Genomic DNA, 22,295 nt, shown 5'->3' with positions numbered 1-22,295 from the left:
AATAAAGCAGCAAAAGGATTAGCTAAGAAACTTTAAAACAAAACTGTGTCCCCAGCCCAAATTAATACTTAAATTTTTTAAAAAATTTTTTTGATATGTCTTTATTGATTTCAGAGAGAGGAAAGGAGAGGGAGAGAGAGGTAGAAACATCAATGATGAGAGAGTCACTGATTGGCTGCCTCCTGCACACCACCTACTGGGGATCGAATCTGCAACCCGAGCATGTGCCCTGACTGGGAATTGAACCATGACCTCCTGGATCATAGGTCAATCCTCATTCACTGAGCCACACCAGCTGGACCCAAATTAATACTTTATCCAGTTCAATTTTACAGATGACACAGAACAAGGTATACAAAATATAGATAGATGATAGATAGATAGATAGATAGATAGATAGATAGATAGATAGATAGATAGATAGATGATAGATAGATAGATAGATAGATAGATAGATAGATAGATAGATAGATATAGTGTTACCTTCACTTCATTAGTTCATTCTCTGACCTGTATGGTGGCAACTTATTAACAAACATGGAATCACTACCCACATTTTTCTGCATCAATTTCTTACCTATTTTCACTGTTTATTTTTGTCTGAGAGAAAATCATCGAATATACCTCGATCTGTACAACTTTTAAAGTTTCTACAGAACCAAAAGTTTACTCCTGACTCCTCATTTCTAATAACCTGAATGACAATTATTAGAATTTACAAATTAAAAAACTTAAATGTCAATTACATAGCATTACATAGCTATTTTTACAAAGCAGGAGACTGAAATTCAACAAAGGAATACACTATAATTAAATTTTACAATGATTACATTCATAAATAATGGTTATGAATTTAATTAGATATCAACACAGAGATGCCTATTTTATCCAAGTGTAATCCATCCCATAAACAATGTTTAAGACACACTCTTTATTTGAGCACAAACTTTATTCAGTGGAAAATACAAAAAACAACAAAAAACTCAGCAAGTAAATGTCACCAGCGCCACCAAACTAAATAGAGACAAAGTGAAAAAAAAATAGAAGAAAATATCCACATTTATGAAAAGGTGTGATCTATAAAACAACCATGTTAAAGTCAAAGGGATTTTTATATTTGTCAGTAAACCTCCAAAATTACCAAGAGTCATGTTACAGGGAGTGTGTGCTCAGTAAGGTGTGTATATCAAAACATTCTTCAAATGGGGAGGAGGGCAAGTGGGGGGTCAAAGACTTTCTCTCTATTTCTCTATCCCATGTGAAATTAAAAAAACACAGCTCTTTCCCCTCCACAGAAAGAGATAGAGGGGAAGGAAGAAAGAGAGGACAAATGGAATCAGGAAGCTAGTTTTGCTGTGAGGTTCACAGTAGTAATTTCATAGTGAGATTCATGAGAGTCTCAATTCCAAAGTAAAATTCTCTGATAAAGAAGTTGATCGTCATAAGACTGGGATTGTCACATACATTCATATAATCATAGCTCACTGGCACCAAATCTCTGCAACTTGCAGCTGAAGGGGGGGAAATGCCACATTTAAACAGTGAATCATGCCAGTGGGTGAGCTGCATTTATAATCTATCAAGTCTCAATAGAATATTTTTTAAAAGGAAATTAAAAACCATTTACCAAGATCTGTTCCATAAAGCCAGAATAGTAGAGAATCTAAATATATGAGCTCTCTTACACGTGAGGGCATAGGCATTTCCACAGGGAGGAGAAGCCAATAGTTGGCAACTGTATATTGTTCTGTAATCATTTGTCATCTCCTGCTGGAAGAGACTTGTTCTTATCTTTTCCCGCTATTAGATTTGGGCTGAAGACCTACTACTAAGTACCAAATATAGAAACATACTGTGGTTTTCTGAATGTTATCAGTGTTCCTAAATCAATTTTGAGGTTTTAAAAATGAAAACAAAGCATCTTTAACTCTGTATGAACCAAAACATTACCGACTCATGGAGCTAAAATCACTAGGAATATTTTGCTGGTCTAATGCGCATTATGCTTAACTAAAATGCCACATAGTTTTATAAAAATAAAATAAGCTGGGAAATAGTAGGTCCAAAATTTCACAAGTTCACATCATGTATATCCTTCCATGGGGACACCGAGTCCCCATGTCTGTTACACAGACCAGTTTGGTTCAACGGTGAAGGATAAAATATTTGCAAGCATCTCATCTATAGTCCTACTTTCTGTAGATTGCAAGGCAATAGGCTTTCTTCCATTCCTAGTCAATCTGAGTTTGATTTTCCCAGTTAGAAGGGGAAATCCGAACATGGCTGCTCTGTGGCTTTACCACGTGTGCTCTCAGTGGACATGAGCCAGCCTGAGAGCAGCTGCTTATATACACAGGAGCATGCCCCTCATGGAGAGGCTACGCCTAAGTTTGTCACCATAACCAAGAAGAGAGGAACCAGCAACAAAGTCAAAGGTGGGCACTGAGTTCTGCTAATTTGTCACAATCAGCTGACACGAGCTGTTGGCAAAGCCTGTTTGCCAACCATAAAGTAGAATACTCTGGATTATATCTCTAAAATATCTGCAGGTGACCGGAGGATCCATGCTGGAGGCAACATGAATAGCAAACAGGGAGAAATGAAAGGAACCATAGCTTCATAAATTGAACCATATTTCAAGGTGTTATTTTTATAGATTCTGAGACAGTTTAATAACTCATTGGAAGAGCCACACATAATGCACAACCAATAATCATTACAGTTGATAGGTCTCTACATAAGAAATTAAACAGCAGACCAGCCAACGTGGCTCAGCGGCTGAGCATCGACCTAGGATCCAGGAGATGGAGGTTCAATTCCCAGTCAGGGCACATGCCTGGGTTTCGGGCTGGACCCCCACCAGGGGTCATGCGGGAGGCAGCAAATTCATGACTCTCTCATCATTGATGTTTCTGTCTCTCTCTCTTCTTCTCCCTTCCTCTCTGAAATCAATAAAGACATATTTTTTAAAAAAGAAAGAAATTAAACAGCAAAGAAAACTATTAATGATTTTAACAGATCTCGACTCACACAGATCTCAGTCACTCTACAGATAAAAGAAATTGCCTCCTGGCTAATGTAACATCCCCATGGCAGGAAAAGATTTCCTGTGTTATACTTTTCCCAGTGGGACAAGATGAACAAAAACAAAACTACTCATAGCGGCAGATAAAGAACAAAACACGAACTGCAGATGAGCCTTGTCCAAAGATGGAACGCATAGTCACAACAAGTACACACATGGCCAGCTCTCAGGCCATGGTCGAATGCTCCCCTAGGGAAGGATGGAATTGGTTTTGCAGGATTGCTTTCTATCCACGCCATCTGGAGTGTAGGTTATGAACTCAGATTGCTACTACAGTCCAAACCCATGCTTGTGACCTGGTGCTGAAGCATAAAAGTCAGGATCAAAGTATGCCATAGATAAGAAATTAAATATAATGAGCAGAAAGCCAGATAAGCTTATCAGATTTAGATTCAGCCAAGTAGGAAATACCTTTACTATAGTGTTTCAAATGGATGCATGATAAACAGAGAGAGTGGGTTGGTATCCATAGCACCGCACTTGCACTTGTCCAAGCTGGCCAGCGGCTCCTAGCCTGTGTGTTTGTAACTAGCCACGGTTAGTCACACTAGCCATGTAATTAGCCTAAACACGGAGGGCCCACTTGGCAGCAGCTCTTCCAGACAAGCTACAGAAAGACAAGCACCACACCCACTGGGCAAGGATGGGAAGATCTGGCAAAGCAACAAATATTTATTGTTAAACACCAGAGTCACACTCAGGATAGCATGAAGTAACACTAGAAGCACTGATTAGGCATTAAGATCAACTGAAGAGACTCTCAACCCTGGCTCCACAACTGTGCAATAAAATCACTTGAGGAAGAAGTAAAATTATCTCTGTTTTGCAGATTGCATGATCTTGTACGTAGAAAATCCTAATGATTTTTTCAAATTTATCTTTATTGTTGAAATTATTAAAAATGTCCTCTTTTTCCCCCATTGAGCCACTCCACTCTGTACCCCTCCCCCCAGGCCTTCACCCAACTACTCTCTGTGTCCATGGATTATGCATATATGCATATAAATTCTTGGGTTAATCTCTCCCCACCCACCCACCCTGCCTTCCCTCTAAGATTCGTCAGCCTGTTCCATGCTTCTATGTCTCTGGATCTATTTTGTTCATTGGATTCCACATGAATCAGATCATGTGACACTTGTCTTTCTCCGACTGGCTTATTTCACTTAGCATGATACTCTCCAGGTCCCACCATGTTGTCTCAAAGAGTAAGGGATCCCTCCTTTTTACAGCTATAGTATTCCATTGTGTAAATATCCCAGAAAATGATTGATATGATTTCAATCTTCTTGAACTTGTAGAGACTTGTTTTGTGTCCTAACATGAGGCCTGTCTTTGAGAATGTCCCATGTGCACTTGAGGAGAATGCCTGTTCTTCAGCTTTGGAATGGAATAGGCTATAAACGTCAATTAAATCCATCTGATCTAGTGTGTCACTTAGAGTCACTCTTTCCTTGTTGATTTTTTGTCTGAGGACCTATCCAGTAAAGTCAGTGGGGTGTTAAGGTCCCCTACTGTGATTGTATTGCTGTCAATCTCTCCTTTAAGGTCCTCCAGAAGTTTGTTTGTTTGTTTGTTTGTTTGTTTGTTTGTTTTTCCCCAGACTGTGTGAGTCTTTTGTTCTGAGGTGGGTCTCTTATAGACAGCATATATTTGGGTCTTGTTTTTTACCCATTCCACTACCCTATGCCTTTTGATTGGAAAATTTAATCCATTTATATTTAAGCTTATTATTGATAGGTACTTATCTATTGCCATCTTCTTTCTTTATTACTATGTTTCTCTTTCTATTTCAGCTTCTTATTACAGCAGTCCCTTTAACATTTCCTGCAATGCTAGTTTGGTGATGATAAACTCCTTTAGCCATTTTTGGTCTGGGAAACTCTTGATTTCACCATCTATTTTGAATGATAGCCTTGCTGGATAGAGTAGTCTTGGTTTCAGATCCTTGTTTTGCATTACCTTGAATACTTCACGACATTCCCTTCTGGCCTGTAGAGTTTCTGAGAAGTCAGCTGACAGCTTTATGGGAGCTCCTTTGTAGGTAACAGGTTGCTTTTCTCTTGCTGCCTTGAAGATTCTCTCTTTGTCTTGGATTTTTGGCATTTTAATTATGATGTGTCTGGGTGTGGGCCTCTTTGGGTTCTTCTTGCTTGGGACTCTCTGTGCCTCCTGAACTTGTGTGACTTTTTCCTTCACCAGGCTAGGGAAGTTTTCTGCCATTATGTCTTCAAACAGATTCTCTAACCCTTGCTTACTTTTGACCTCTTCTGGCATTCCTATGATGCAAATATTGTTACCTTTCATGTTGTCCCACAGCTCCCTTAAACTGTCCTCCTGTTTTTTAATTGTTTTTACATTGTGGTTCTCTGATTGAGTGATTTTTTTCTCCCCTGTCTTCTAATTCGCTGATCCAATCCTCAGCTTCCCCTAATCTGCTGTTTATTCTTTCCAATGTATTTTTTTTTTTATTTCTACTCTTCATTCTTAATTTCCTTTATAGTTTCTATATCTCTTTTCATGCTGTTGAGCATCTTTATAATCATTATTCTGAACTATCTGATAGATTGCTTATCTCCATTTCATTTAGCTCTTCTTCTGGAGAGTTCTTTTGTTCGTTCATTTGGAGCTTGTTTTTATCTTCCCATTCTGGCTGCCTGTTTGGATTTGGTTCTATGTATTAGGTAGATCTGCGAGGACTCCCAGTCTTTTTGGATGATCTCTGGTGCAAGCCAATGTCAGATGCTGTATGTGACTGGCCCTGAGTGCCATTTGAAGTTTTCCACACTCCATAGCTTCTAGTTTCCTCTGCTGGGGATGGGTGCCTTTGGAAAGGACCAAGATGTGCACCAAGGTCTGTTTTTCCAAGCCCTGGGTCCAGAAGCAAATCAGACAAAGACTCAAAGCACCCAGAGGCTGTTATTCAGTCTCTTAATGAGCCATGGAATGGGGCTAGAGATTTTCCAGCTGGTTGGGGCAATTGCTTCCCCCCAGGCAAAAGGTGCTTGGAAGGTAAATGTCTGCCTGAGAAAGATGTCCTCTGCCCTATGAGGGAATGACTCAGCACCAGGGTCCAGATGGGTGCCCTTTGAGATCTATTCTCCCAGCCAGCCCCCCTGGATCCTCCTCACACAGCTCTGGTCCACTCTGCTTCTGCTGGAGCCCAAGGTGAGTGGCTGCACACGAAACTTTGTGCATTGGCCCTTTAAGAGGGTGCCTGCATTTCCAGCCATCTCTCTCTGGCAGACAAAACCCCATCTGCTTTTCACAGCCAGATGGTATGTGGGTAACTTTCTCAGTTCTGGTCCTCTTGGCTGGGAAGCCCAGCCTGGGGTTTAGGCCCAAAGTGCTCAGTGGGAACCCCCCACAGCTGAGATCTCCCTCCTGACCTTCAGCTGCTGCCTGTGGGGGCCCAGCCAGCCCTCTTGCACCTCTGCACTTCATACCAGTCTCTATGTGGTCTCCACTTTTCCTCCTGAGGGAGGAAAAGTTCTGAGGGTGCTCTGCAACTCATCTTCAGTTGCAGATGATTATTCTGGGTAGTTTTTCTATATTTTAGTAGTAATTCCATTTTGGTCCTGGGAGAGTGTCAGTGTACCTTCCACTCAGTCTGTGCCATCTTGGCTCTTGTCAGCCAGTTTTGATCAACCCTAATGATTTCATACACACAAAAAAAAAACCTGTTAGAATAAACGAATTCATCAATGTAATAGGATAGAAAACAACACACAAAAATCAGTTGCATTTCTCTACAATGACAATGAAATCTGAAATGGAAATTAAGAAATCAATTCCATTTGCAATAGCACCGAAAGAAATAAAACATTTAGGAATTAACTGATGATGTAAGAGACTTATACAATGAAAACTACAAAACTTGCTGAAAGAAAGTAAAGAAGACATAAAAAATGAGAATGCCTCCATGTTCATGGGTTGAAAGATAGTGATACTATTCAATGTGATCTACATAGTCAATGCAATTCCAATCAAAATCCCAGTGATTTTTTAATTTATTTTATTTATTTATTTATTTATTTATTTTTGCCTGCAAAAATAGAAAAACTCCCCCTAAAATTCTTATGGAATCCGAAATGACCCCAAATAGCCAAAACAATCTTGAAAAAAAAAATATGACACTGGAGGGCTCACTCTTCTTGATTTCAATACTTACCATAAAGTTATGGTAATCAAAACAATGTGGTACTAGAATAAAGACAGTCACACAGACCAATGTAATAGAATAGAGAGCCCAGAAATAATCTCACATGTATGGTCAAGTGGTTTCTGACAAGGGTGCCAAGACTATTCAATGCAGAAAGGATAGTCTTTTCAACAAATGGTGCTAGGAAAACTAAATTAAACAAAGGTGAATCTTATTTGGCACCATATACAAAGATTAACTAAAAATGAAACAAAGACCTAAGACTATAAAACTCTTAGAAGAAAACATAAGGCAAAAGCTTCAAGACCTTAGCTTTAGCAATGATTTATTGGATATGACACCAAAGATGCAGGCAACAAAAGGAAAAATAGACAAATTAGACTTCATAAAAATTTAAATTTTATGGATCAAAAACACTATTAATAGAATAAAAAGGCAATACACAGAATGAAAGAAAATATGTGTAACTCTGATAATATGTGTAATATCTGATAAGAGACTAATATCCTGAGTGTACAGAGATTTTCTAAAACTTACCAAACAAAAATCAAACAACCCAATTCATAAGTGACCAAAGAACTTGAATAGATATTTCTCCAAAGAAGATAAATGAATGGCCAACAAGCACATGAAACGATGCTCAACGTCACTAAACATTAGGGAACTGTAAATCCAACAAAGATGAGATAGCACCTCACACCCATTAGACTGGCTACTGTAAAGGCAAATGACAGGTGCTAGAGAGGCTGAGGAGAAGCTGGAACCCTGTGCAGTGTCAATGGGAATGTAAAACAGTATGGGGCTTCCTCAAAAATTAAAAATAGAACTACCGTATGACCTGGCAATTCTACTTTTGAGTATATACACAAAAGAACTGGAAGTAGGGTCTCAGGGAGATATTTGTGCACCGATGTAGCATTCCTTACAGTGTCTAAAATGCTGTTCTTCAGGAGCAACATTGAGTGAATGTTAGGTAGCATTACCTGTACATTAATAAAATTTGACAACCTGTATTATTTAAATGGTTAGTTCTCTGGTGTCTTCTTTCTCCACCCCTTCCCACTTTTGTATCTTTCCCTCTTTCTCCTTCCTTTCTGCCAAGTATTGTATGTCTAACTGGACTTGTGTAATTTCAGTGTTTATATGATGCTCTATCCCTCCATCAATTTGTCTTCCAAAGCAGAGACTCATGCCTTTCCACTTCCCAATTTACATTGTGTCTTAAGATCTAGTTTAAGCCCCTAACTCCCCACCGCCTCCCCCTTACCTTTCATTCCAGAGGAATATGGCCATTCCCTAAATCATATGCCTGAGAACCTGCCTTGGTTTCCAGATTTTCTGAGATGGGTGTGCAGATCAAGTCCCTCTAGAATCCTCATTTTCTCATATTCATTGAATAGTGTTGGGTACTCAGGGCTTAGTAAGACATGTCACTTAGTAAGAAGTCTTCTTTGGATTCTCTGAGAATAAGTGTGGAGTCAGTTGTTGACTAAGTTAAAAGGCAGGGCACTTAGGGGAGCTGGAAAGATGTAAGATCCTTCTGTGCACCAGGCCCTATGTGAGGCCCTAGGGAGCCGTTGTGAAAGGAAAAGCACCTGCTCTAAGGAAATCACAGTCTAAGGGGGAAGCAGGTAATTAAACAGGTGATTAAAATACCTTATGGTAAAAGCATGGGTTTTATGGAAACTAAAAGAAGGGAACCAAAAGTACCTAGAGAATGTGAGGGAGGAGTCAAAAAAGGCTTCTTGTAGGAGGCACCATCAGGAATGTGATTTATTTTTAACTTAAAAAAAATACATGGGTAACATAGGCTCATTGTAGAAAATTAGAGAGAATTGAGAAAGGACACTGAAGATAAACATAAACACCTTTTAAAAAGTCTTTTAACTTGTGCCAAGTTGGAGGGACTTATGAGACCAAATGTTTGATCACTCCCTTGCACACGGTGCTTGGGACAAGAGCCTGAGATCGCTGACCTGGGTGTGCACTGAAATCAGTGCTCTGCAAAGAGGGTCCCCGGAAGGCAAGAGGGGGAAGACCCAGATCCCAGGCCATGGTTTTAGAGGAGCCCCCTCCATCCTCTGATAGTTGGTAACAAAAGTTACTCACCCAGTGAAAACCAGGAGGAGTTTTGTGCCTTGAGCCCTATTTTCATTTGCATCCATCCCATAAGTACTAAATGTGTGTCCCCACCTACCTGAGGGGTGCAGAATGCAAAAAGGGAAATAGATCAGGTGATCCTCCAATTTTGATAGAAACATATAAAATGAACACCATATGTTCCCGAAGACAATAATTTCTGAGTATGAAATCTCAGTGCCAAGCAGGTCAGCTACTGCTGAGGCATTTAAAATATTTGTGGAGGAATTGGCCCTGGCCAGTGTGACTCATTTGGTTGGAGCATGGTCCAGTATACCGAAAGGTTGTGGTTTCGATCCCCAGTTGGGCACATATGGGCGGCAACTGATCAATGTTTCTCTCTCACATCAATGTTTCTCTCTCTTTCCCTTCTCCTCTCTCTAAAATCAATAAGTATGTCCTTGGGTGAGAATTAATAAAAGATAATAATAAAATAAAATATTTGTTGAAGAATTGAATAAATGTATGATACAAGTGGAAAACACTGAGTCAGGTGGGTTTTTTTTAAAATAAATTTTTATTGATTTCAGAGAGAGGAAGGGAGAGGGAGAGAGAGAAACATCAATGATGAGTCATTGACCGACTGCCTCGTGCACGCCCCCTGCTAGGGATTGAGCCCGAAACCCAGGCATGTGCCCTGACCGGGAATCGAACCTCCATCTCCTGGACAGGAGATGCTGCATAGGTCGATGCTGAACTGCTGAACTTCTCACTCTCCTTCCTGCGTCTCTGCCAGATAGGGCCAAGGTCCCCGTCTGTGATGACTCACTTCAGCTTAGGTCGATGCTGAACGGCTGAGCCACACCCGCTGGGCAACACTGAGTCAGTTTACAAGCATCCTACCCAATTGTATGATAGACCACAAGAGCATAGCAGCTTTTTTGTTGTTGTTAATTTTTTTAATTAATTAATTAATTTAAATTGTAGTAGTTGTACTATCAAGATTTCTAATTCAAAAGACACAAAAGATGACATTTAAAAGTCTGTCTCCTGGTTGCACATCTCTGTCAACATATTAAGAACGATTGAAGTGTACACTTTAAATAGGTGGATTGTGTGGTATCTAAATTATTTCTCAATGAGGCTGCTAAAAAAGGAAAAGTCTTCCTTCTATCTTCTCATCTGTTTTCCCAGAGGCAACCCTGTGGTCTGTTTTATTCTTCTGGCGCAATATAAATACTATATAGGTATGGATATAGATATAGAAATCTATTTTTTCCTTCACTGTCTTTTACTATGAAGTCCTAGGGCAGAGCTCTAGAAGCATTAGGGGCCGGAGCTTAGAGAGGGACTGAGCCTACCCCCAGGAGAGCAGCTGTGCAAGCCCATGTGCTCACAGGATGGCGTGCAGGCAGCGAGCGGACTGGGGCTGTGTTGGAGTCAGGGTGGGAAACACCGCAGATCAGAGATCGCAAGGAAGCCTAGGGCTTATTTGTGACACACAGGATCTCTGGTCTGTTGCACCCCAAAAGGTGTCCAGCATAGCTCAGTTTGCCCGGGACTTGCCCTGTTTTAACAGAGGAAGTCCCAAGTCCCAGAAAGTCTTTCACTCCCAGGATTGTTAAATCATGCTGGTGGGCTGACCCATTTCTTATTGCTTTGTTTTTTCCCCAGGAGATGGTGAGTTGTATTTTGTCTTGTCTCGATAGAGGTTTGATTTGCTCTCAAATGTTCCAGGGTAGAGAGAGACTAAGAGGAGGCAGCGGGTGCAGAGGTCCCTTCGGTGGAATCTCTTTTCCGTCTTGGCCGTGACGGAGGGGCCGCGGCCTGCCCGCCGAGCTGGAACGCGAGGCTGGGTTCTCTCTGGGCTTCTTTGGCTCAGGCGCAGGTGAAGTCTTGCTCCCTTTTGCCATCTTCTCTGCCTGACTCCCTCCAGTGGTCTTTGCTCCCTCCGTCTCCTGGACACGCCTGGAGTTTCCACCCTGGCCTTGAGAGGCAGCCATCGCATGCACTCGGTTGTCATCTCTCCTTGCTGGTCCTTCCAGGGTGGGCCGGTGGGAACTACGCCCCCTGCCCGACCCCACCCCTCGCAGGGGTTGCTGCCGTCTGAGCGCTGGGCTGAGGCAGGTTGGTGAGAGCTCCGCTGCACCCCCACATCCTCCTTTGGTGGAGGGGCTGCCATTACCTTTGGAGGCCACTCGGGTTTGGGGTCTTTGAAGTTGGAGAGTGACTGTCTCCCCCCTGAGCGTTTCGCTTTCCTGAGACTTCCCACTCTCCTTCCTGCACCTCTGGCAGGTAGAGCCCAGGTGCCAGCCCGCGCTGACTCCCTTCCTGCCCACCAGCCGGGTGCTGAGCTCCCCCACTTCCCCAGCTCGGCCATCTCTCCCAGGCTGACCCTCTAGTTTCAGTTCAGCTGACGCTGCAGTGTCTCCTGTTCCTTCCGTAGCTGCTCCCCTGTTTCTCCTTCTCTAGTAGCTGTGTCAACAGGCTTTGCCCCTCCACGGAGAGACTGAATGGTGGACTGTGAGCTGCTGGCAGAGGAATCATCTTCCTTGGGGATACTCTGGGGCTTGGAGTCAGTTTGGGTCTGTGGGATGAACCTCTATCACATCTATAATCATCTCTGGAACACCATGTCCCATCATCTCGTTTGTCATATCTGTCTTCACAGTGTGTCCCCCTCCTCTGTGGTCATCATCCCTACAGTCCCCACTACCAAATGCTCTTCTGCCACTGTCTGTCCTGGAATCAGAGCCTCTGTCCTAGTGTCTGCTGCCTCGGTGATCATAGTGACCCCTGCCCCGTGCCAACCCGTACCCCTGTGTGGGCCATCACAGTCCTCATGGCAGCACCCACCATGAGATGGATCTGGATCACAGCGATCTCGAAACTTGTCTCCAAAGCTATCATCACTTCTTCGGGCGGGTAGTCCTAAAAGCTGTCTGCAGCAGAAGGGGCCCTCCAGTCCGTATCTGTTTCGTCAGAATCCGGATTTCTATCTCAACCAAAAGGACAATCATTCCTGTCTTCGATCAGTAATGTTCACCCCAAATTCTCCTGTTACCTAGAGACATTACCTAGAGACTTTCCACATCCTATATCAAGAGAGAAATGTGAATTAAACCAACAGTGAGATGCCACTGCACACCTACTAGGACAGCTAAACCCCCAAAACACTGACAGCACCAAAAATGACAAGGATGTGGAGCAGCAGCAAACTCTCATTCATTGCTGGCGGAATGTGAAATGGCACAGCCGCTTTGGAAGACAATTTGCTGGTTTCTTACAAAACACAACATATGTTTACCATAAGGTCCAGCAATTATGCGCCTTGATACTTATCTAAAGCAGTTGAGAACTTATTTCTATGCAAAAACCTGTTCGTGGAGGTTTATAATAGTATTATTTCTAAATGTCAAAACTTGGAATCAAACAAGATGTCCTGCAGAAAGTAAATAAACAGACTGTGCTGCATCCAGACAATGGAATATTTTTCAGTGCTAAAAGGACATGAGCTAGTTATCAAACCATCAAAGGATATGAAGGAGACTAATGCACTTAGGATATTAATCATATTGATAGCCTGGGTCTGAGAGCTCCAGGATCTCAATCCCCTGTGAATCTAACCTACTATTTTCTTCTGATTTTCTGTCACTTGGTTCTATTTATTGACATCAGTTGTAGATTTTTTATTGAGTTTTAGACAACGTGTGCGAACAATTGTAGGAGTTCTACACGATGTTTTCCTGCTCCAGAGATAATTTAATTTTCTTCTGGCAGAAATAGTAGGGGCAGATCACTAGGATCCAATCAGGGAATGTGGTATTTTGAGGCTGGGTTTTAGGTTTTATGAGGCTAATATATTTCTGCTTTGTCCTTAATCCTATCTGCAGTCCCCTGGAGTCTCGACTGAAAGCCTGGAGGTATTTTTCAGAGCCCTGATTCCCTGCTGGGCCCTGACTTCCAGTTTTGGACTCCTCAGCACAATGAGACTATTTCACTTTTTGGCCCCAATCTGCCTTTTGCTGCTTGGGCTTTTTTTTTTCTTTTTTTAATATACTGATTTCAGAGAGAGGAAGGGACAGTGAGAGAGAGAGAGACATCAATGATGAGAAAGTCATTGATTAGCTGCCTCCTGCGTGTTCCTGACTGGGGATCAAGCCTGCAACCTGAGCATGCGCCCTGATGGGGAACCGAACAGCAATCTCCTGGATCCTAGGTTGACACTCAACTGCTGAGCCACGCCCAGCCAGGCTCTGCTTGGGCTTTTTTTTGTCTCCAGATTTTTTTTTTTTAATTTTTTTTTTGTTTAAAATATTACAGATGTCCCTTTTTCTCCCCAATGACCCATTCCACCCCGTCCCTTCCCCCTCCCCAGTCCTTCTCTTCACCATTGTCCGTGTCCTTGGGTTGTGCATACATGGTATCCTAAGAATCCTAAAACATTAATCAGGAAGAATATATGTGCCCCGATGTTCATAGCAGCACAGTTTACAATAGCTAAGATCTGGAAACAGCCCACGTGCCCGTCAGTAGATGAGTGGATAAAAAAGCTGTGGGACATTTACACCATGGAATACTATGCAGCTGTAAAGAAGAAGAACCTCGTACCCTTTGGGACCCTATGGATGGACCTGGAGAATATTATGCTAAGAGAAATAAGCCAGTCAGAGAAAGACAAACATCACATGATCTCACTTATACGTGGAATCTAAAGAGCTTAATAAACTGATGAACAGAATAGGTTCAATGACATGGAAGCATGGATGAGACTGACGAATGTCAGAGGGATAGAGGAGGGCAGGTGGGTGGAGGGGGAGAGAGTAACCAAAGAATTTATCTGCTTGGGCTTTTGATCTCTTACCTTCATGGCTTAGGAATCAGCAAATGCCTTGATGGGGAAAATGGGGAGGAATATCAGCTCACTTTTCAATAATTCTCTTTTCTCCAGGATCTGAGCCCTTCCAATCCTGGCTTTTTTGGTAGCCATGAACCCCAGATTTTGTTTTGATACCACTGCGAGTCTCTAAGCTGCTTCTTTATGCTTGGCCTCCAGGTTCTGCCCTTTTTATTTAGAATTTAGCAACTGTCTTAAGGCAAGAAATCATGGAGAGTGTTACCCTGATCCTATTGCATTTTTTTCCTGTCCCATTTTTAGCCCCTCAAGTCCCAGATGCCTCGGCTGCTTTCTGATACCATCAAAATGTGTTTGTTTTCTATCTAACTTTACAGTGAGACATTTGGTATAAAACCAGACCTTGTGTCAGAGCTGGAAGCAGTTGCCCAGATTTTGACCGCTAAGGTACAGTCTTCAGTTTGGCCCACGTGTACGATCACATGCTGTGTGAGGGTCTGATTCTCCCGACCGCTTTTCTTTATTTGAACCACATACAACTGGGGGGATAAAACTACCCAGACAGAAAATGGGAGCATGGAAGCCCTGGAGTAAGAATATTCCATGCAAAAGTCTGTGCAGTTGAGGGGGTGCGGCGTGTAGACGAACATACCGAGATACACTGGGGCCTGGCTCCTGGCTGCTTTATTTTTGGCAGGTCATTTGCTTATGAAGACACGAGGCTGAAGAGAAGGCACTGCTATTTCTCAGCATAATAGGAAGTCCTGATGTCATTAGGAAATAAGATTCTTGTCATTTATAAAGCAGTTAGAAAAATCTTTTTCCTACGGAGGAGTTTAGCCTCTGAAAGTCTTTAGACTAACCTTTTTTGGAGAAAGTCCTATGTAACTGGACCTGCACACATGCACACATGCACATGCGAATTTGCATGTGTGTGTGTGTGTGTGTGTGTGTGTGTGTGCAGGATTTGCTTCCATGTTTGTGCATGCACCCCTGAAAATCCCGCTTTTGGAAAGATCTTCAAGAGGATCAGAATGGACCATCGATACCTGGCCGGTGTAGATTCAGGAGTTGGACACTATCAGTTACTGTCCTGGGGAGGCCTCAGGCATTTCTCTAAGCTCAACACTCATGATGGGTGTGTAAACTGAATAGCGGGTCCCTGTCTTCTCTCCCTGGTGGTAGTCACGCACACCTACACACTAGCCATGGCCTTGCGGCGTGTGCAGTGTGTTTCCCTGCCCTGCCACTCTGGACTTGGCAGCTTTGGCTACAAGAATGTTAGCAGACATACAACAACAGAGGTTTGAAATACGCACGTGTGGTGGGGCTTGCCCTCTGCATTTTCGTTATTGCTGTGAGAACTGCCTGAGTAGCCCATTCTTCCCCGAGGAGGAGACACCAGCGGAGGAGGCCTGGCCCACCTCAGTTTGGAGCTAAGCCCCAGCTGGCATGGAGATGCAGGAGGGAAAATAAGAGAAGATTGTTGCGCCCCTGTGTTTTAGGGTGGTTTATAATGCAGGGTTATGGGCCAATAGCTGACCAACACAATAGGGAGGCAGTGAGTCTTGCGCTAAGAGCAATTCCTGTGGATAGGAGGGGAAAACAAGAGAAAGTAGGAATAGCCAAGAGAGGCAGATGAGGGCAGGAGAGCAGAGTTATGAAGAGGTGTGCATGCAAGTGACCATTAGGGTGGGTTTAACTTTGGGTGTTCTTTCCTCTTTAATTACTCCAACCTTTTGGTAAAGTTTGATCTGCACATACAGTCTTCCATGGTGAATATAGAGAATAGAGTTGGAGCCGGAACCTGTGGGACCATAGGGCAGGCTGCTGTGCACAGCTGTGCCCAGGAGTTCCAGGCAGTAACTACACTGAGGTGGCTGTGACCCACAGTCTGACTTCGAGCAGCTGGGATGAACTTGCAGTGGCCAAGTGGAATTTTCTAGTCCACCATAACAGTGAAGTTTAAGGCCTCTGAGCTGAGGGGTGGGTAGGAGTGGAGCGGAGGAAAGAATCTCTGCTATAAACTATGTGCATGTAAATAAATTGTTGGTGTACTGAAGAATTCTCAGTTTCACAGAATCCACAAGTTAACAAACATTAACTCTAAATATAATTTTATTGTACATAAGAATATCTAGGGGGGGTTAAAATGGAAATTCTTCGCCCCATTATTATCTGATTAAATCCATCAGGACCACACTTAGAAAATATTTAACAAACTGAGTCCTTGGTCAGCTGATGTGGCTCAGCGGCTGAGCATCGACCTAGGACCCAGAAGATCGTGGTTCGATTCCTGGTCAGGGCGCATGCCCAGGTTGCGGGCTCGATCCCCAGCAGGGGGCGCACAGGAGGCAGCCGGTCAATGACTCTCTCATCATTGATGTTTCGATCTCTCTCTCTCCCTCTCCCTCTCTCTGAAGACAATAAAAATATATTTAAAAACAAACAAACAAACAAATCTGGGTCCTCTGGGACTCCCGAGACCTTCTCACAGAGGCCACAAGTGTGACCACCCTTCTGTAGGTTGGAACCAGAAGGCCAGGCTTGTTGTATGCTCTGCATCCTGACCAGAGCCTCGGGAAGTGCTCCCCCCACCCTTCCTACCTAGCCTACAACGAGCAACTTCTAATGCTTAGGAAGATGCCTCCCCAGGCTTCTTATCTACGTGGCGTGTGTTACAGCAAACCAAGCCACGTTTAATCTTGTCTTGTCACTTAACCAGCTAAGAATCTGTGAAATTTCAGCTTTCAAACAAATAAAATCTCAGTTTTTACCTCCTCCTGCCCTTTTCAGAGCAGCGTGAAAGAGAAAAGGTTTATATATTTGTTTGTTTGTTTTGTTTTAAGGTGAGGTTTATATATACTACAATTCACTCTTTTTACACGTATAGCTCTCTGAGTTTTGACAAACTTATATACTTGCCGAACTACCACCACAAACAAGATTTGGACTATTTCCATCACCCTAAAGAGGTTCCTTGTGCCTCTCTGTAGTCAGTCTTATCCCTGTTGTCACTATAGTTTTGCCTTTTCCTGACTATCACACAGGTGGAATCACACAGTACCTAGTTCTCTGTATCTCACTTTTTTCACTTAGTACAATGTATCTGAAATGCATCCATGTCATTCATGTATCAGCAGCTTATTGCTTGTTATTCCTGAGTAGAATTCAGTCACGTGGATGGACCACAATTTCTCCATTCACTAGTAGATAGACATTTTCAGTGTTTCCACTTTGGCAAATTATGAGTAAAGCTGCTATAAACATTTGCATACCGGTCTTTGTGTGGGCATGTGTTTTCATTTCTCCTGGGTAAAAACCCAGCACAGGGATTGTTAGGTCATATGGTAAATGTATGTCTAATTGTATAAAAAACTGCCAAATGTTCCAAAATCGTTTTAGTATTTTGTGTTCACCAGGAACGTATGGGACTTCCAATTGTTCCCCATCCTAACCAGCATTTATATTGTCTTTTATTTTATGTACTTGTTTGTTTATTTTTTAAAATATGTCTTTATTGATTGATTTCAGAGAGAGGAAGGGAGAGGGAAAGAGAGATAGAAACATCAATGATGAGAGAGTCATTGATCAGCTGCCTCCTGCACGTACCCACTGGGAATCAGGCCCGAAACCCGGGCATGTGCCCTGACTGAGAGTCAAATCACAATCTCTTGGGTCATAGGTCAATGTTCAACCACTGAGCACACTGGCTGGGCCTGTTTTCTTTCTTTTTTAAAAATTTTTATAATTTATCTTTATTGTTGAAAGTATTACAAATGTCCCCCATTCTCCTCCATTGATCCCCTCCACCTTGTACCCCTATCCCCAGGCCTTCACCCCACCACTGTGTCCATGGATTATGCATATATGCATATAAATTCTTACATTAATTTCTCCCCACCCACCCACCCCGCCTTCCCTCTGAGATTCGTCAGCCTGTTCCATGCTTCTATGTCTCTGGATCTATTTTGTTCATTGGATTCCACATGAATCAGATCATGTGACACTTGTCTTTCTCTGACTGGCTTATTTCACTTAGCACGATACTCTCCAGGTCCCACCATGTTGTCTCAAAGAGTAAGGGATCCCTCCTTTTTACAGCTGCATAGTATTCCATGGTGTAAATATCCCAGAAGATGATTGATATGATTTCAGTCTTTTTGAACTTGTAGAGACTTGTTTTGTGTCCTAACATAAGGTCTGTCTTTGAGAATGTCCCATGTGCACTTGAGGAGAATGCCTATTCTGCAGCTTTGGAGTGGAATATGCTGCAAACGTCAATTAAATCCATCTGATCTAGTGTGTCACTTAGAGTCACTCTTTCCTTGTTGATTTTTTTGTCTGAGGACCTATCCAGTAAAGTCAGTGGGGTGTTAAGGTCCCCTACTGTGATTGTATTGCTGTCAATCTCTCCTTTAAGGTCCTCCAGAAGTTTGTTTGATTGTTTTTCCCCAGACTGTGTGAGTCTTTTGTTCTGAGGTGGGTCTCTTGTAGGCAGCATATATTTCGGTCTTGTTTTTTTAACCATTCCACTACCCTATGTCTTTTGATTGGAATATTTAATCCATTTATATTTAAGCTTATTATTGATAGGTACTTATCTATTGCCATCTTCTTTCTTTATTACTATGTTTCTCTTTCTCTCTATTTCAGCTTCTTATTACAGCAGTCCCTTTAACATTTCTTGCAATGCTGGTTTGGTGGTGATAAACTCCTGTAGCCTTTTTTTGTCTGGGAAGCTCTTTATTTCACCATCTATTTTGAATGATAGCCTTGCTGGATAGAGTAGTCTTGGTTTCAGATCCTTGTTTTTCATTACCTTGACACTTCACACCATTCCCTTCTGGCCTGTAGAGTTTCTGAGAAGTCAGCTGACAGCCTTATGGGAGCTCCTTTGTAGGTAACAGGTTGCTTTTCTCTTGCTGCCATGGAGATTCTCTCTTTGTCTTGGATTTTTGGCATTTTAATTATGATGTGTCTGGGTGTGGGCCTCTTTGGGTTCTTCTTGCTTGGGACTCTCTGTGCTTCCTGAACTTGTGTGACTTTTTCCTTCACCAGGCTAGGGAAGTTTTCTGCCATTATGTCTTCAAACAGATTCTCTAACCCTTGCTTACTTTTGACCTCTTCTGGCATTCCTATGATGCAAATATTGTTACTTTTCATGTTGTCCCACAGCTCTCTTAAACTGTCCTCCTGTTCTTTAATTGTTTTTTCATTTTGGTTCTCTAATTGAGTAATTTTTCCTACCCTGTCTTCTAATTCACTGATCCAATTCTCAGCTTCCCTTAATCTGCTGTTCATTCCTTCCAATGTTGTGTTTTGTTTTGTTTTCATTTCTACCATAACATTCTTAATTTCCTTCATAGTTTATATTTATTTTCTCAAGTTGCTGAGCATCCTTAAGATCAGCATTCTGAAGTCTATATCTGATAGATTGCTTATCTCCATTTCACTTAACTCTTCTTCTGTAGAGTTCTTTTGTTCTTTCACTTTGGGCTTGTTTTTGGGGGGGTTTTTTTTGCCTCCTCAATTTGGCTGCCTGTTTGGATTTGGTTCTATGTATTAGGTAGATCTGCTAGAACTCCCAGGCTTTTGGATGGTCTCTGGTGCAGGCCAGTGTCAGATGCTGTTTGTGACTGGCCCTGAGTACCCTGTTTGACGTTTTCCACACTCCACAGCTTCTAGTTTCCTCTGCTGGGGATAGGTGCCTTTGGAAAGGACCAAGATGTGCACCAAGGTCTGCTTTTCCAAGCCCTGGGTCCAGAAGCAAATCAGGCAAAGACTCAAAGCACCCAGATGTTGTTATTCAGTCTCTTAATGAGCCTCAGGCTGTAGAAACTCCACAAGGTGGGGCAGCTGATTGTTATCAGTCTCTTAAGGATACTCAGGTGGTAGAAACTCCATGGGGATGGAGCCAGAGGTTTTCCGGAAGCTTGGGGCAGTTGCTTCCCCCCAGGCAAAAAGCTGCTTGGAAGGTAAATGTCTGCCTGAGAAAGATGTCCTCTGCTGTATGAGGGAATGACAGCACCAGGATCCAGATGGCTGCCCTCTGATATCTATTTTCCCAGCCAGCATCCTTGGATTCTCCTCACACTGCTCTAGTCCACTCTGCCTTACCTCTGCTGGAGCCCAAGGTGAGTGGCTGCACCCAAAATTTTGTGCGTTGGCCCTCAAAGAGGGTGCCTGCATTTCCAGCCATCTCTCCCTGGCAGACAGAAACCCTGATGCTTTTCTCATCCAGATGTTATGTGGGCACCTTTATCAGTTCTGGTGCCCAGCTTGGGGTTTAGACCCCAGAGTTCTGAGTGGGAACCTTCCATAATTGAGATATCCCTCCGGACCTTCAGCTGCTGCTTGTGGGAGCTGGGCCAGCCCTCTGGCTCCTCTGCACTTCCTACCAGTCTCTATGCAGTCTCCACTTTTCCTCCTTGGTTATGAGGGTGCTCTACAACTAGTGTTCAGTTGCAGTTGATTATTCAGGATGGTTTTTCTATATTTTAGTTGTAATTCCAGTTTGGTCCTTGGAGACTGTCAGTGTAGCTTCCACTCAATCCACCACCATCTTGGATCTCCCATATCGTCTTTTCATTCTTAAAAAAGAGCGTTTATGATAGATGTGAAGTGGCATCTCATTGTGTGCATTGCTCTGAAGTAGTTGCTCATGCTAGATTCAGGCCCAGATACAATCAATTACTCTCATAGCTCTTGTAAGAGATTATATTTTTCTCCCAAATGTACTCATGTCTTTTGTCATGTGACTTTGCAGTTTTTCTCACTAGAAGCAGGGCATATTTTCCTGCCCCACTGATGTTGGGCCTTATCATATACCTTGCCTTAGCCAATGGAATGTAGATGGAATGAATAGTACCCCATTCTGACTCTAGCCTTAAGGGGCCCTGTAAGTTTCCACTCATCCTTTTTGTGTTCCTCCCGTTGTCATGAGGAAAATGTGTGCTGGCTAGATCAGTCAACCCCAAGGTAAAGTGTGTGAGAGTATATTTTTGTTGCTTTAAGCCACTGCATTTTGGGCTGGTTTCTTACACAGCATCATTATGGCAATAGTCAACTGATACAGCTTATTTCACTGTGTAACAAACTCTGTTGGGTGCTTCCCATATAAATTCTTCCCTTTATAAATGCTCAGATAGAGATTTCACAAAAGAAGATATATATAAATGCTCCATAAGAGCATTAAAAGATGCCCCAAATCATTAATCATTGGGGAAATGCAAACCAAAACCATAATTAAATATCCACAGTTGCATACCCACTAGAATAGCAAAAGTCAAAAGGCTGATTATATCAAATTAATGAGCATACGGGATATCTGGGACTCTCTTACACTGCTAGTGGGGTATAAAGTAGAACCACTTTGGAACACTGTTTGGCTTATTGGACATTTATTATTTACAACCAAATATAATTTCAACAGATGCAGACTTTCTCTATTAATGAACTGAACCTATGATTCTAAATCTCCAGTCTGTTTTCCTGATCTCCTGGACCATGCTCAGTTTTAGAATCTTAATTGCCCTGGTCAGCCCTGGCTCAGGCACCTACCACCAACTTCTTTTTATGGATCAGCTATCAGGGCAGTCCCAATGCTCCTTACACTTCCTTGCAATACTCAGACTATTTCCAGTGTTCCCATGTAGTCACCATTGCCTCTCCATGCTGTGTAAAAACTCTCAGACTCTCTTTTCCCTCCTTCAAGTTATTTTCTCAGTCAGCTAACCATGACTTAGGACTTTTCTTCTTTTTCTATAATGGAAATATTTGCATTTTTTCTCTGAGTATTAAGCGTGACTCTTTTTACTTGCATTTTCCACCACTGTGCTCTCCTGTGTATGCCTTTTTCATCATAGCACTAATGTTTGTGTACATAATGTAAATATGTATACGAATATTAAAGTAGGGTCTGTCTCCCTAACTAGAGAGATGTTAAGCTTCAGAAGGGCAGGAACCATGCCTGCTTGGTTCACATATATTTTTTAAAAATATGTCTTTATTGATTTCAGAGAGAGGAAGAGAGAGGGAGAGAGAGATAGAAACATCAATGATGAGAGAGAGTCATTGATCGGTTGCCTCCAGCATGCCTCCTGCTGGGGATCGAG

General features: G+C 42.5%; 2 pseudogenes; both read right to left on the bottom strand.

Annotated features, from left to right (window-relative positions):
* Positions 1-2,367: 2,367 nt before the first annotated feature.
* LOC107528700 (ethanolaminephosphotransferase 1 pseudogene) lies at positions 2,368-3,627 on the bottom strand (annotated as a pseudogene).
* A 7,420-nt stretch (positions 3,628-11,047) lies between these two features.
* On the bottom strand, positions 11,048-18,126 carry LOC148092516 (eukaryotic translation initiation factor 4B-like; annotated as a pseudogene).
* Positions 18,127-22,295: the final 4,169 nt, after the last annotated feature.

The sequence above is a fragment of the Miniopterus natalensis genome, chromosome 9 (genome assembly GCF_054644295.1).
Source record: "Miniopterus natalensis isolate mMinNat1 chromosome 9, mMinNat1.hap1, whole genome shotgun sequence".
Taxonomy (NCBI): Eukaryota; Metazoa; Chordata; class Mammalia; order Chiroptera; family Miniopteridae; genus Miniopterus; species Miniopterus natalensis.
The sequence above is the reverse complement of the archived record's forward strand: the minus strand, read 5'-3'. Positions and strand labels throughout refer to the sequence as shown.